Source organism: Dasypus novemcinctus, chromosome 7 (assembly GCF_030445035.2).
Source record: "Dasypus novemcinctus isolate mDasNov1 chromosome 7, mDasNov1.1.hap2, whole genome shotgun sequence".
NCBI classification, from domain to species: Eukaryota; Metazoa; Chordata; class Mammalia; order Cingulata; family Dasypodidae; genus Dasypus; species Dasypus novemcinctus.
In genome coordinates, this window is record NC_080679.1 from 31,415,750 (window position 1) to 31,428,381 (window position 12,632).

At 32.1% G+C, this 12,632-nt stretch overlaps 1 protein-coding gene across 8 annotated transcripts in view; it reads left to right on the forward strand.

The window, feature by feature from the left end:
* The window catches only part of IKZF2 (IKAROS family zinc finger 2), a 151,031-nt gene that overhangs the window by 74,808 nt on the left and 63,591 nt on the right, over window positions 1-12,632 (forward strand). The window lies entirely within an intron of this gene.

A 12,632-nucleotide genomic window follows, 5' to 3' on the forward strand; every position in this document is an offset into this window, starting at 1 on the left:
TCAATATTTCTTAATTTATTGAGACTTGTTTTTTAACCTAAGATATGTTCTATCCTGGGGAATGATCCATGTGCATTTGAAAAAAAATGAGTATTTTGTTGTTGTGTGAAGTGTTCTATATATCCGTTAAGTTTAACTGATTTAGCATATCATTATGTCTTGTATTTCCTTATTGATCATGTGTTAGAGGTTCTATCCATTCTTAAAAGTGGTATATTATAAGTCTCCTACTATTATTATAGAACCCTTAATTTGTCCCTTGAAATATGTGAGTATTTGCTATAATTTGGAGCTCTGCTGTTAGATACATTAAAAATTATAATTGATACATCTGCTTGTTGAATTGGTTTTTATCTTTATAATGACCGTCTTTATCACACGTGTTATTGACTTAAAATCTATTTTGTCTGATATTAGTATAGCCACTACAGCTCTTTTTTGATTCCTACTTGCGTCACCTATTTTTTCCCGCCTCTCAATTTTAACCTACTTAAACCTTTGAGTTTAAGGTGAATCTATTGTAGCCACAATAGACTTTGGTCATGCTTTTTTATCCTTTCTACTAGTGTGTGCCTTATGACTGGAGAATTTAGTCCGTTTACATTTAAAATCAGTACTGATAATGCGGGACTTTCTTTTGAATTTTGCTATTCAGTCTTTATAAGTCATATCTTTTTTGTCCCTCAATTCTTCTGTTTATGCCTACTTTTATATTTATTTTATTTTTTTGTTTTGAGTCATATTGAATGCTTTCTCATTTCTATCCGGATTTATTTTTCATATATTTTCCTTGTGATTACCATGGGATTAAAATTTAACATCCTAAATATATAAGAATCATATTTAGTTTGATACCAACTTGATTTCAATGGCATATACATACACTGTACCTATATCCCTCTCTCCCCCCACCATAAAGGTTACCAATTATGTCTTCATCCATTGTATGTCCAAAACTATAGATTTAGCTTTCCTTTTTTATACATTTTCATTTTAGCAGCTATAGGAAGTAATAAGTAGAATTATATGCCAAAAAATACAATATACTTTTAATAGCATTTATAATTACCCAATTGGTTTACTTTACCTGAGGTCTTTATTTCTTTATGTTTAGTGTCCTTTCCTTTCAACTTACAAATTCCCTTTAGCATTGAATGTAAGGCAAGTCTAATGGTGATGAATTCCATCAGCTTTTGTTTATCTGGGAATACCTTAATTGCTTTCTCATTTTTGGTATAAAGTGTCATCAGATATAAAATTCTTGGTTGGCAGTACTTTTAAATATTTTAACCCATTGCTTTCTTGCCTCCATGGATTCTGATGAGAAATTGGCACTCGTTGTAACTGGACTCCCTTATATAGTAAGCATTGCTTTTTTCTCTTGCAGCTTTCAGAACTCTCTCCTTGTCCTTCGCATTCCATAGTTCCATCAATATGTGGCAGAGTGTGTTTATATATTGTTGTTTTTTTCAAGTTTATCCTGTTTGGCTCTTGGTTTCTTTGGTGTGCATATTGCATATTCATGAAGTTTCTCTGTCATTATTTCTTTGAGTGTTCCTTCTGTCCTTTCTCCACCTTATGAGCCTCCTATAATGTTTATATTGGTATGATATATATACTTAGGGTGTTCCAGATGTCTTTTAGACTTTTTTTTTCTTTTTATAATTATTCTCCCTCTCAACCTGACTCATTTCCATTGTCTTTTCTTCTAGTTTGCTGATTCTTTCTTCTGTCAGCCCGAATCTGCTGTTGAAACTCTCCTGGGAATTTTTCATTTCAGATATTATTGTAGTCTTCAACCCAAATAGTTCTGTTTGGTTCCCTTTTAAATTTCCTTTCTCTTTAATGGGATTTTTATATTGTTCACTCATTGTTTTCCTGATATCCTTTAGGGAAAATTCTGGGAGGGGGTGCATTCTGGAGAGGAGTTTCCTTGCTGAATCAAGGCCAGGGACTCACAAAGGGAGAGCAGACTTGCTTAAAACAGCCCTGAATAGAGGATGAGGAAAGGGCCAGGAAGGGGCAAGGCACTTCTTCCACAGTTCCCCAAAACTGTGGTTGACCTGCCCAGCAAATGCAGCCCTTCAACTACCCTTTGCAGCTCTGAGTCTCCTTTATCCTTAAGTCACATCCATCGCTTTTGTCCAGGGTGGGTAGAACAGTGACCACCCTCAGAGCCAGACCATAAGCAATTTACTGTTATTTATCATAATTTGTCAGCCTCTTTCTCCTGTTCTTTCTTGGATGCTGTACACTGTTCTACTGGATTCCAAAGTTTCAAAATAGTTTTATTCAGATAGTTCCAGCCTGTTCAGTAGTTGTTTTTGTTGAAGGACTAAGTCAAAGAGCTTCTTGCTATGCCGTCTTCCCACAGTCCCCTTCTCCTTCCAAGATTATTTTGGAGCGTTATTTTGATTATTATTTTGACTTAATTGGAATTAACTAATTCAGGGTTTTTACAAATTACTCGTTGAGCAAAAGATTGTCTATTTCCTATTACCACATCAGATTGTATCAGATTTTTAAAAAATATCTAATTCAGGGTGCATAGTAGTTTAAACTTGTTTATTTCTTTTCCTGCTTAGAAAATTTTTTAATTCCTTTTGTTCCTTTTAATTTTCTAGTTCTAAATTAGGGTAAATGGAGTTGGCGAACACTTGGTTTTAAGTGTTAAATTCTTTGCTAGAAATAGCTCATCAGTTTATCTAATTAGATAATTGGTTTCTTGAAAAGCTTTTGGTAGGTTTCAGGGGAATAGGAGAAAGGATAGTTGAATTTTGATTGGGTAGATGTTAAGAAAAGATGATAAAAGTGATTTTCATTTAGGATATTTCCTGGGATGAACAAGTTTGACATCAAAGTGGTGAGTGAAAAACCAAATGGACATTAATTAGATGCCTTATGAGGGCTAACATTTGAGAAAAAAATGGATGTGACTGTAAAAACAAAAACAAAAAAATCAAAGAAAATACAGGCGACACATATGTCGTCTATTTTATTCATATATTATACATGTTTTCCTTGGGACTGACAAACATACCTGCTTTTTTTGTGGTGAGAAAATATGACCTTCCTCTCTTGGTGGTACACAAGAAATTATGCTTTATGTTGTAAACTCTTGTCAGCTCTTATCCCTGCATTTCCCACTCCCAGTCCCCCAAAAGTTAAATAAAACAAACAAAAAACAAAATACAGCAACAAAAGCATTTGCAGTAACTGGAGTTCTTCAGTAAATATAATCTCATGAAGATGGGCTATTCTTTTCACATCTTGATTTTCAGAAATTTTGCCCACCCTGTAGCTGTTGTTCTTTATATATTTGGGAACAGAAAACTCTTCGAGGAACAATTTGGATGTTAGGTTGACTTGGAAGAGAAAAAGACCTTATTGTACCAGGAAATGTCAACAAAGTTCCATTCTGGTGGTAGGTCATTCATCTAGCCAATGCTCTTGGGACCAGTAATTGATCACTGAATGATTAAAAATTGGTAACCGCTCATTTTATTTCACCAAAATGTAAAATTCCTTTTTTAGCTTTTCTTTTAAAGGAAGGAAAAAAAGCACAGTATTTAGAGCAAGGAAACCAAAATCTAAACCCTTGTTCTTTGATTTACTATCTATGTGATTTTGCTCAAGACAATTGAGTTTTCTGGGATTTGGTTTCCTTATATGTGTATTGGGAATAATAATACCACTTACCTCATATTGTAATGTAAAGTTCTAATGAGGTAGTAGATTTGAAAATACTTTGTGAACTAAGGAGAACTAAGAATGAATTACATTATAATAAAAACTCTTAGACAAAATAGAGTGTTTCTCATAATCTTTCTGAGACAAATTTTGCTTCTGAAAAGAATATCATAATTGAAGAAACATTAAATGTTTCAACAAAAGGTAAATTATTGCTTTCCACATTTTCAAGTTTCCTTAACAATTTCAGCCAATTGTTTCTACTCTTCTAAAATTCGCATAGTCAAACATTCAGTTATTCATGAATTTTTTTTTTTTAAGGGCATGTAGATAATCTGTTTAGAGTTGAAAGTTTGAGATTACAAGAATATATAGATTAATTAGTGGGATCCCTAATGTAATCATAAAGAGTTAAAACTGTTAAGGATTATAAAATCTCTTAATCCAAGCCCCTCTGTTATAGATTAAACATTTTTAAAAGCACTATATTCCCATCATTCATACTAGCTGTAAACTGGATTATTTTATAAATATATATAATAAATCATAACTGAGAAGCCCAGGAAGCCATTAAAAAACAAACTAATAAACTTTCCATTTTTTTCATTCATATTCATTTGCTATTTTTGTTCATGTTGTTGTTTGCCAGCATTCACTGTGGTTAAGAGGTAGCCAATGGCATTGGTTTAATGTAAATTCTTAGAAAAATTTCGAATTTAGGAAATTCTAGAAACTGATTTTCTGTGATTGGAAAGTCAGTATTATTTTACTTTAGATATGGAATACTTTAGCTTATGGAAAACTTGTGCTTTTCAAGAGCACATTTTTAAGAACCACTAATATAAATAAGTAATAAATAAGTACACATATTTGTCCTCCATTATGATATGCATTTGGTGTTAGAATTCTAGAAAATGGAGAATTAAAGCACTAGGAAATCATTAAAACAGCCACATATACTATGTTCTTTGCTTTGTGCCATTAAACAAAATTTGATAAAGCCACTTGCCTTGGTGGTGGTGGTGGGGTATATTTTTAGTGTGTGTTTGTGATCATTTTATGTCCACGAGTTCTTTGATAATTTTCTTCCCAGGTAAAGAAAAGTAAAAAATCTTTTCATATTCTTCAGACTGTAAATCAGTCTTTGAATTATATCAAATTAGAGGTCACATGAAAATGTTTTCACCCAAATGAGGATGATTAAAATATTTTGAAGATAAGTGCTTACTATAAATTACTTAATGGTTATTATGCTAGTAGGTATCAGTTAATGAAAAAATTTTTGAGGATACTAGTTTCGTTTTTTAAAACTTTTACACCTACTTCAGAAAAGCAAATATTTATACTAGAATTCTCGAGTGAGAGAGGATCAATGATAACATATATTTTAAAGGTATGTGGAACAAATCATGTGTCATTTAAAAAAAATAAACTACTAATTATATTACAATAACATCCACCTTTGAATTCCCAGATGACCTGAAGTATATGTATTTTTTTCTAAGTGTAAATAAAAATTTCTTGGCACTTTTACCTATTTATTGACTGTTTTTTTTTTTTTTCAGCTGATCCCTAATTTTGAGTATTTAAGTGAACATTTTGCTAATGGACATAATCATACACAGCATGTGCCAAGAGAATGTTTTGCTAATGCATGGCATCACATTTAGAAAACTTTTTCCAGTGAGATTGACTATTTTAAGTTTCATGTTAAAGAGTGGAATGAGACATTTGTTAAAATTCTGATAATGTCTTATTAAGCAAGCAGTACCTAATATTTTAATGAACGAAAATAGACAATGTAGACTTCAGCGTTTTCCTTTAAGTGAGACTTTCTCAATTAGGTTAGTAACAGGGTATAGTTTAGTGGCTATCGATAGGGGCCTATTTTTGCCGAGGAACAATTGATTTATATGCCAATTTAGAATTGTTTCCTAGAATAAGATACACATAGGTCATATCTGAAACCACTAAAAGTTAGTTTTAAGAAAACAAACTCCTCCTTTATGATTACGATCCATGCTATTTTCTCTGGCTTGCATAGGTTAGACATACAGTTAATGAGCCTTTAAATAAATGTGTAATCATTTCCTATATCACCATATTAATTAGCTAAAAAGCTTAATGAAGGAGATTTTTACAGGATATATACAGGCAAGTTTTTTTTTTCTAATTAGCATAGTTCCAGAAAGTTTGTGTACTATTACTCTAGTAAAACTTGGTAGATGTTGAAATACAGCATAGAATCTAGATTCCAAGTAAAATTTAAATCATAGGTTCTAGGTGGTAAGTAAAACATGCCAGTCTTTTTTACAAAAACTTAAGTATAACAAGTCACTTTAAGAATTTTGTTGTACTTTTGTAAATTCTGAGAATGTTCAGTCTGGATTTTTATCTTTGGCACAAATATTTCAATAGAATACAAGCATGTCAGAATAAATTATTTTCTTTGACTTGGTTTATATTGGGTTACTAGTGAAGGGACAGCATGGCAAACAAATAGTACTTCTACGGTGTTCATGCTTTTAGCTGGAGATGGATCTGTATCTTCAAAATTATTTTTTGTTATTTTTCTATACCACACATTGGTCTGATATTCAGATCAATGTATTGGCAGTTTGCAACAAAATAATGAAAAATATTGCTAGTTTTTTAAGTTTGAGGGGATAGTAGAATACCTCCAAGGAACTGGAGAAATGTGATTGTAGAAGCTGGGCCAAATGGGTAATGTTCTGAAACCCTGGGATAATCAGTGAAATTGAAATTCAATATTTTTCAACTTTCTGGATTTTGTTTTAGAGACAGGTTTTCACCTCAATCTGGATTTCTTTAATTTAGGTTTTTATGAGTTTGTATAGACCTGTGATTTTTTGTAATTTTACATGACTTTTGCTTCTCTAATTTGCATCTTATGTTTAGTATGAGCTTACATTTTTAAAACGTAAAAGCAAATGTTGATTTTTTTGCTGCTTTTCTTAAGGTATAAGATAAAGTAAACACTTCAAGAGTGCAATATGCTCACTATCAATTGATAGGATTTGGATACTTTTGTCATAACTGTAAAATGTTATTGTGATTATGAGGAAACGGATAATGCCAATAATGAATAACCTTCATTTGTATAATACTTCTCTGGAAGTGTTTTCTGTTTAGCTTTTATAAGTTCCTCTGTGTTAAATATGCAGCTAGTTAATTTCCATTTACTCATTGGGAAACCAAGATACATAATGTTTAACCCCATTTTTACTCACTGAAGTCCATCATTAAACAGCATTAGAATCTAGTTCTATGGTCAGGTTTATTGTATCTCAGTTCCTAGTACCATATTAATATTAGTTTCCTTTATTAACCTTCATTTATTATGTTCTTCAAGGAATGGAAAAAATGTTTTCCTTTCCCTCTTTCTCCCAAATCAAAGAGTGTGAATTTATGGCTTATTATTATTTAGAAGATTTTAAGGTTTTTAAGGAAAATATTTACATCTTTTCCTTTTAGCCCTTTACTTATTTGCATCCAGGAAAATACTGTACTTTTATTGAGTGATATATTTCTATTTTAGTATTTGTTGAATTTTTGCATTATTAAAGTGAATGAATAAATGAAACATTGACTGGACATCATTTCAGTGTGTAGAATGAAATTAAGCAGGGTTTCAGTGCCCTGGACTTTATCATATTCATGTATAATTTGAGTTTAATACTTGAAAAGGTGACTTATAAATGGAGATAAAAAATATTAATATGGCCCCTTATCAAGCTTACTTTCAAGAGTATTGAAATTCACCAAAGTTTATAGAAGTTCGTAAGTAAAGTCAAGGTGTATGTTCAGATATCTTCATCTTTTCTATTTTAGAATGAGCTGCTCAATGAAAATTTCCCCTACAGAATGGGTTCAATACCCAGTAAATGATAATGATAAAATCTGCAGTAGAGGAACAAAGAATTTGTAGATTATCTACTGTGTTATTCCTTACCATTATATAGTACTACATATTTTCTGGTAGTTTTACTGTGTATACTTGCTGGTGACAGAGTTGAGGAAAAGAGATAACTAACTGGTAACATTTGAGGAAATTATTAGTGCAAACAAAAGAGCAAAGGAAAGGAATCTGAAAACAAATCTTTTCTTGACCAATTAGTGACAGAAATTTCTGAGTTACTCCTTTTTTCTTACTTTTCATTGTTAGCTGATTTGATTGGGAAAAGACAAGAGAATTTCATTTTACCTTTGTCATTCAGGTAAGACTCCTAAACTTCCCTTTGTGAGTGAGAATTCACTGTTTCAAAATGGAATTGACAAGTAAATTTTATTAAGCCTTATAAAATGACATTACAGTGAAAGCTTGCGACTAGTATCAGCACATTGAAATTTTAACCAAGTTGTTCCTTGTAGAACAGTTGTTCTGTTACTTGTCATAGTGATATTGTATCTGGTGATGGTGAGTATCATGGCTTGGAAAGGTTTCATTTTAAGTTTTTGTTTAAATTTTGTGACTTTAAGGTTTTGCTCATATTGTTTTTCTCCCTTCATGGTGAAAAAACTAAATTTCGCATTTTTGTTTATATTTATGGTGGAAACAATCGGCGTTATTAGCGAGAACTGCCAACTGAGACATGTACAGTTTCAACTATAAATATTGGCTCTCCTGTCACCTTCTTTTTCCTCTCTTAAAAACTTTATATACTTTGTCACTGAGACCTGTATTCCTCTGGCATACTGTACTGTCCCTGTCAGAACTACCAACATTGCTGGAATAGTCTGCATCCCCAACTGGACTGTAAGTGTGCCTTTCTTGTTCACCCCTTTATCGCCAACAACACTTAGCACAGTGACTGGGTAATAGGTTGTACTTTCTAAATAATTTTTCAATGAATGAATGCATTTATGTGATTATGTGAAAGGGATGATGTGAATGGGCATCAAGAAAGCTAGTAAATGCTCTGATCCTGGAGTACAACCCAACATCTTCCCAGGACAGTAAAGTTCATCCCAGGTGCACAGTCTATATATTAGATATAAGTAATATCAAAAGTTTTAGTATATGAAGAGAGGAACTAAGTTGTCCATATTTATCAGGATCCTGGGTCTTGATTTGTTTTTCCTTCGTATGGTTAAAGACATACCATTTAAACCGTACTTGATCTTGCACATCTTTTTCTTAATGTAACTCTCTTTCCATAGTTAAGTTGGATGCTTTCTATATTATTTTAAAAACATGTATAAGGATTTTATTTTCTTCCCATTAACCTTGTAAATCTATAATTCTAGTGTCAGGTGGAAGTTTAAAGCCTCAGAAGTTTAGGAAGTTAATTCAAATTTTGGAGAATTAATTTTTTTCTGAGTATAAAAGTTGAACCAAACATTTGAAAATAAATTTAATCCTGAAATGCATAAAAATAGTAGAGTTGCTAGACATGCATTTTAAAAATTTTATTGTGCTGTTGAAAGAAAGCTGTCTTGCCATTAGGTTAAATATAGTCATGGGACCGGTTTAAACTACTTAGAAATAGCACTACAAGGAAGAAAATAAAATTAATTCAAATGATAGTGTCAGATCAAAGAGGTAAAAAAAAAAGATAGCTTACTCTTGCCTGACACATATTGTTAACTTTGTTCAGGTGGCAGCTTTTGTGGTTTGTTTTCATTTTAGCTTGACCCAGAAGGTGTTAGCACTATGACTATGAAGATGTTAAGCAGTGTAGTAATGGAATAGGAGATGAAATGGAAGTGTCATAAGGTCTTATCATTTGTTTTTTCCTGGAGAAACATAGCTTGAATACCTGAGTGGTCAGCTTTACATTTTAGAGCAGTGAGATGTTATGTCGTTATTTCTAGACGACTACGGTAGTTAGGGGAAAAAGATTTAAAGTTCATTGCAGTAATTGCTGACAGTTTCCGTGGAATGAGTGGCACTTTTAGTTACAGGTACTACCTTGGAAAAAAGGCAACCTAGTAGGAAGGTTGAACGAGATAGTGAGCTTTGTAAGATGAGAGTGGCACAAATGCAGACTTGGGCATTCTTATGCCCCTAAAATAATTTCATTCATTTTGAAGGTGGAAAAAAGGTAAAAGGACATTTAGTTTAATAGCTGTTTGTGTGTTTATGGTCTTCAAGCAAAGAGTCTAGCCTTCTGAAACTGACACCTTGTGTATTTTCAGAAAGTAAAAATACAAGAGCTGGTGGCTGGGTGCATAGTAGCTCTTACTATTGAGCTTGGCACAATCCATGTGAAGTGCTGCGGTGATCCCAACTGTAACAGCATTCCCCTCCTTGGAAACCTGCAATTTGCTTCTTAGTCCCAGATGGGGAGGAAACTTGCAAACAGCCGCAAGCCATACATAATGGTAGGGTTCACATCCTGACAGAGAGGAAGGAGAAAAAGGGAAAATTCAAAAGAGCCTGCCTAAGATTATTTGAGTCAAGGACTTTAGGATTTTTTAAAGGTTGTAGCACTGTTTTTTCCTTTTTCTTTTTAAAGTTTTGAATATGTTGCATTTGTTTTGGGGCTTTTTCCCTCCTGGATACCAGCCAGTATTCAACCGAAGGAAACACATGGTGGGGATGGCACACTAATCAGATTTCACTATCTTCTGCTGAAGTAGCTAATATTTATTGCTTAATAAAGAAATCTTGCACATATACCACCTAGGTTTCACACACACTATGCTTATGTATAAAAGTATATTCACATACAAACATGCTCTTAACTGTGACCTTAGAAACTCATTAAGACAGATTTAGGAAAGCCGTTTTTAAGCCAGTTTTTAAATATATGATCTAAAAGTTAGATCTTTACCTGAACCCCAAACCTAAGAAAATATTCAGTGTGAAGAAATTGATAGCAAGATACCAAATGGCTAAAAATAATTACCAATTACAGAAAGTGTTATTTACATAAAATTTCAAGCATAATCTGGTTGTGTCGTTGAATCATAGATGCCACAGACTACAGGGACCTCAGGAGCCTTCACCTCAGGCAGGTAGGATTTTAATTATTTTTTCTACACAGATAAGTAGCATAACCTCCATTTCACAGATAAGGAAACCAAGTCTCTTGGAAGATAATTTGCCCAATTACAACAGACACAGATGAGATCCTCAAAACTAAATCAGATATTGATAGAAGAAATAAAACCCAGTTCTTACAACCTGTAGTCCACTTAATGATCTGTCCAGAAAACGTCAAGTAATTTCAAAAGAAATATTTGTTAAATGGATAAGGAACTCTCATTTCTGATAACTGTAATTACTTAACTTTATAAAGTTTTTTTTTAAAAAGAGCCATTTTTATCCCCTTTAAATATATTGAGCATGTCTACTTAATTTGCTTTCTGTGATAAATAGGACCATGTCATTAATCTAGTCATGTTGGCTAAAGAATGATCTGGAAATGAAGACATAACTCATTGAACAATTGAAACTTCAGTTCACAAATAGATGGATGATGTGCTTAAAGTAACTACTTACAAATCAGAAGTAATCTTTTAGAAATAGTGATCTTAGGAAAACATTTCTTGATTATTTGTGTTCGACATGCTGCGTTGAAATTTTATAATGTTTGCATATTTTGGGTGGCCATCTCTGAGTCATTTTATTTCTCATAATAGTTTATAGTCCATATTTGCCTATATATGAAGTAAACAGTTATATATATATGAATTTTTATGCATAAATTTCACTTTAGTATAACTATTAGTTATTGATAAGTACAAAATAAGGTCTTCTACAGAAGCTTTTTTTGGGTATGGTTAATATGTTTTTGTTGATGGAGTATTTTGTTTACTTGTTTAAATGATTAAATTTTTTTTTTTGCTTCAGTGTCTATCTTATTTCCAAATACATTGTTTTAGTTTTAGATCTATGCCTCAACGTGTTGCTCTGAGATGAACAATTGTGTATAAAGATCACCAATAAAAACATTTATTTGGTATGAATTTATATATAATTAGCAAAGAAAATTAATAGCTCTTCATTTTACCATCTTTCAACTATCTCTTTTCTAAATGGCTTGTGAAACTACTGGTTTTCTTTTGAACTTGACAAATTAAAAATAAAAACTTGGAAATATTTTCCTAATATGTACTATCTATGCATATATATGTTTTAGTAATTCCACTTGACTCATTTAAGGCTCTAAGTAAAGTGTCAATATCCAATTTTTTTCTAATATTTTCTGGAATGATAGGGATCCTGAAACAGCCATTAACTATTTGCTCATGAATTTATACTTTACCTGTATTTTAAATATAAAATAGCTAAGCAGCCCCTAATATATTTGCTCCTTTGGCTTAATTGCTTGATTTTTTACCTTTCTTCTTGGACAAGCACATCATTTTTTCTCTAAATACATATTTTACTGCTTAAAGCTTTGTCCCAAGGGCTGAAGACACCTGTTTAGTAAAAGAAATTTCTGCCTTTATTCTTGGATCTGAATTAGGCAGTTACTTGAGCCATTAATAAAATGATTGCTTTTCACCTTTTCACTGTGGTTTCCCTTTTTAAATTGACTTAATCTCCATTCTTTCAACTATATGTAAAACCTAAGATTAGGCAGAGCTTATTTTGTTTCTAAGAGTTTGAAATAGTATTGATTTCTCATAGTTTATGGTTCATTGTAGTTTATATAGTGTTCAATTTAAATCTCCTCCATGATCCTTTGTTAGATATTATTTTCTGAAGTTATTAATGAAGAAATTTGCTTGCCTACAATATTACAACTCAAACTCAAATCTTAGTCTTCTAATTCCTATTCCAGTAGTCTGTCAGTACACCCTTCACTGCCTTTCTAAGGCAGGCTCTTTCTAAATAGTAACACAGGGTTGTGGTCAGCTATTAATTTTCCCAAAAAAAGCATTCATAAATTGCTTCATCTGAATAAGTTTAGAAGAGATGTATATTATCAAGATTGTAAGAGCTATCACCATAATATTTTTTTTTCATA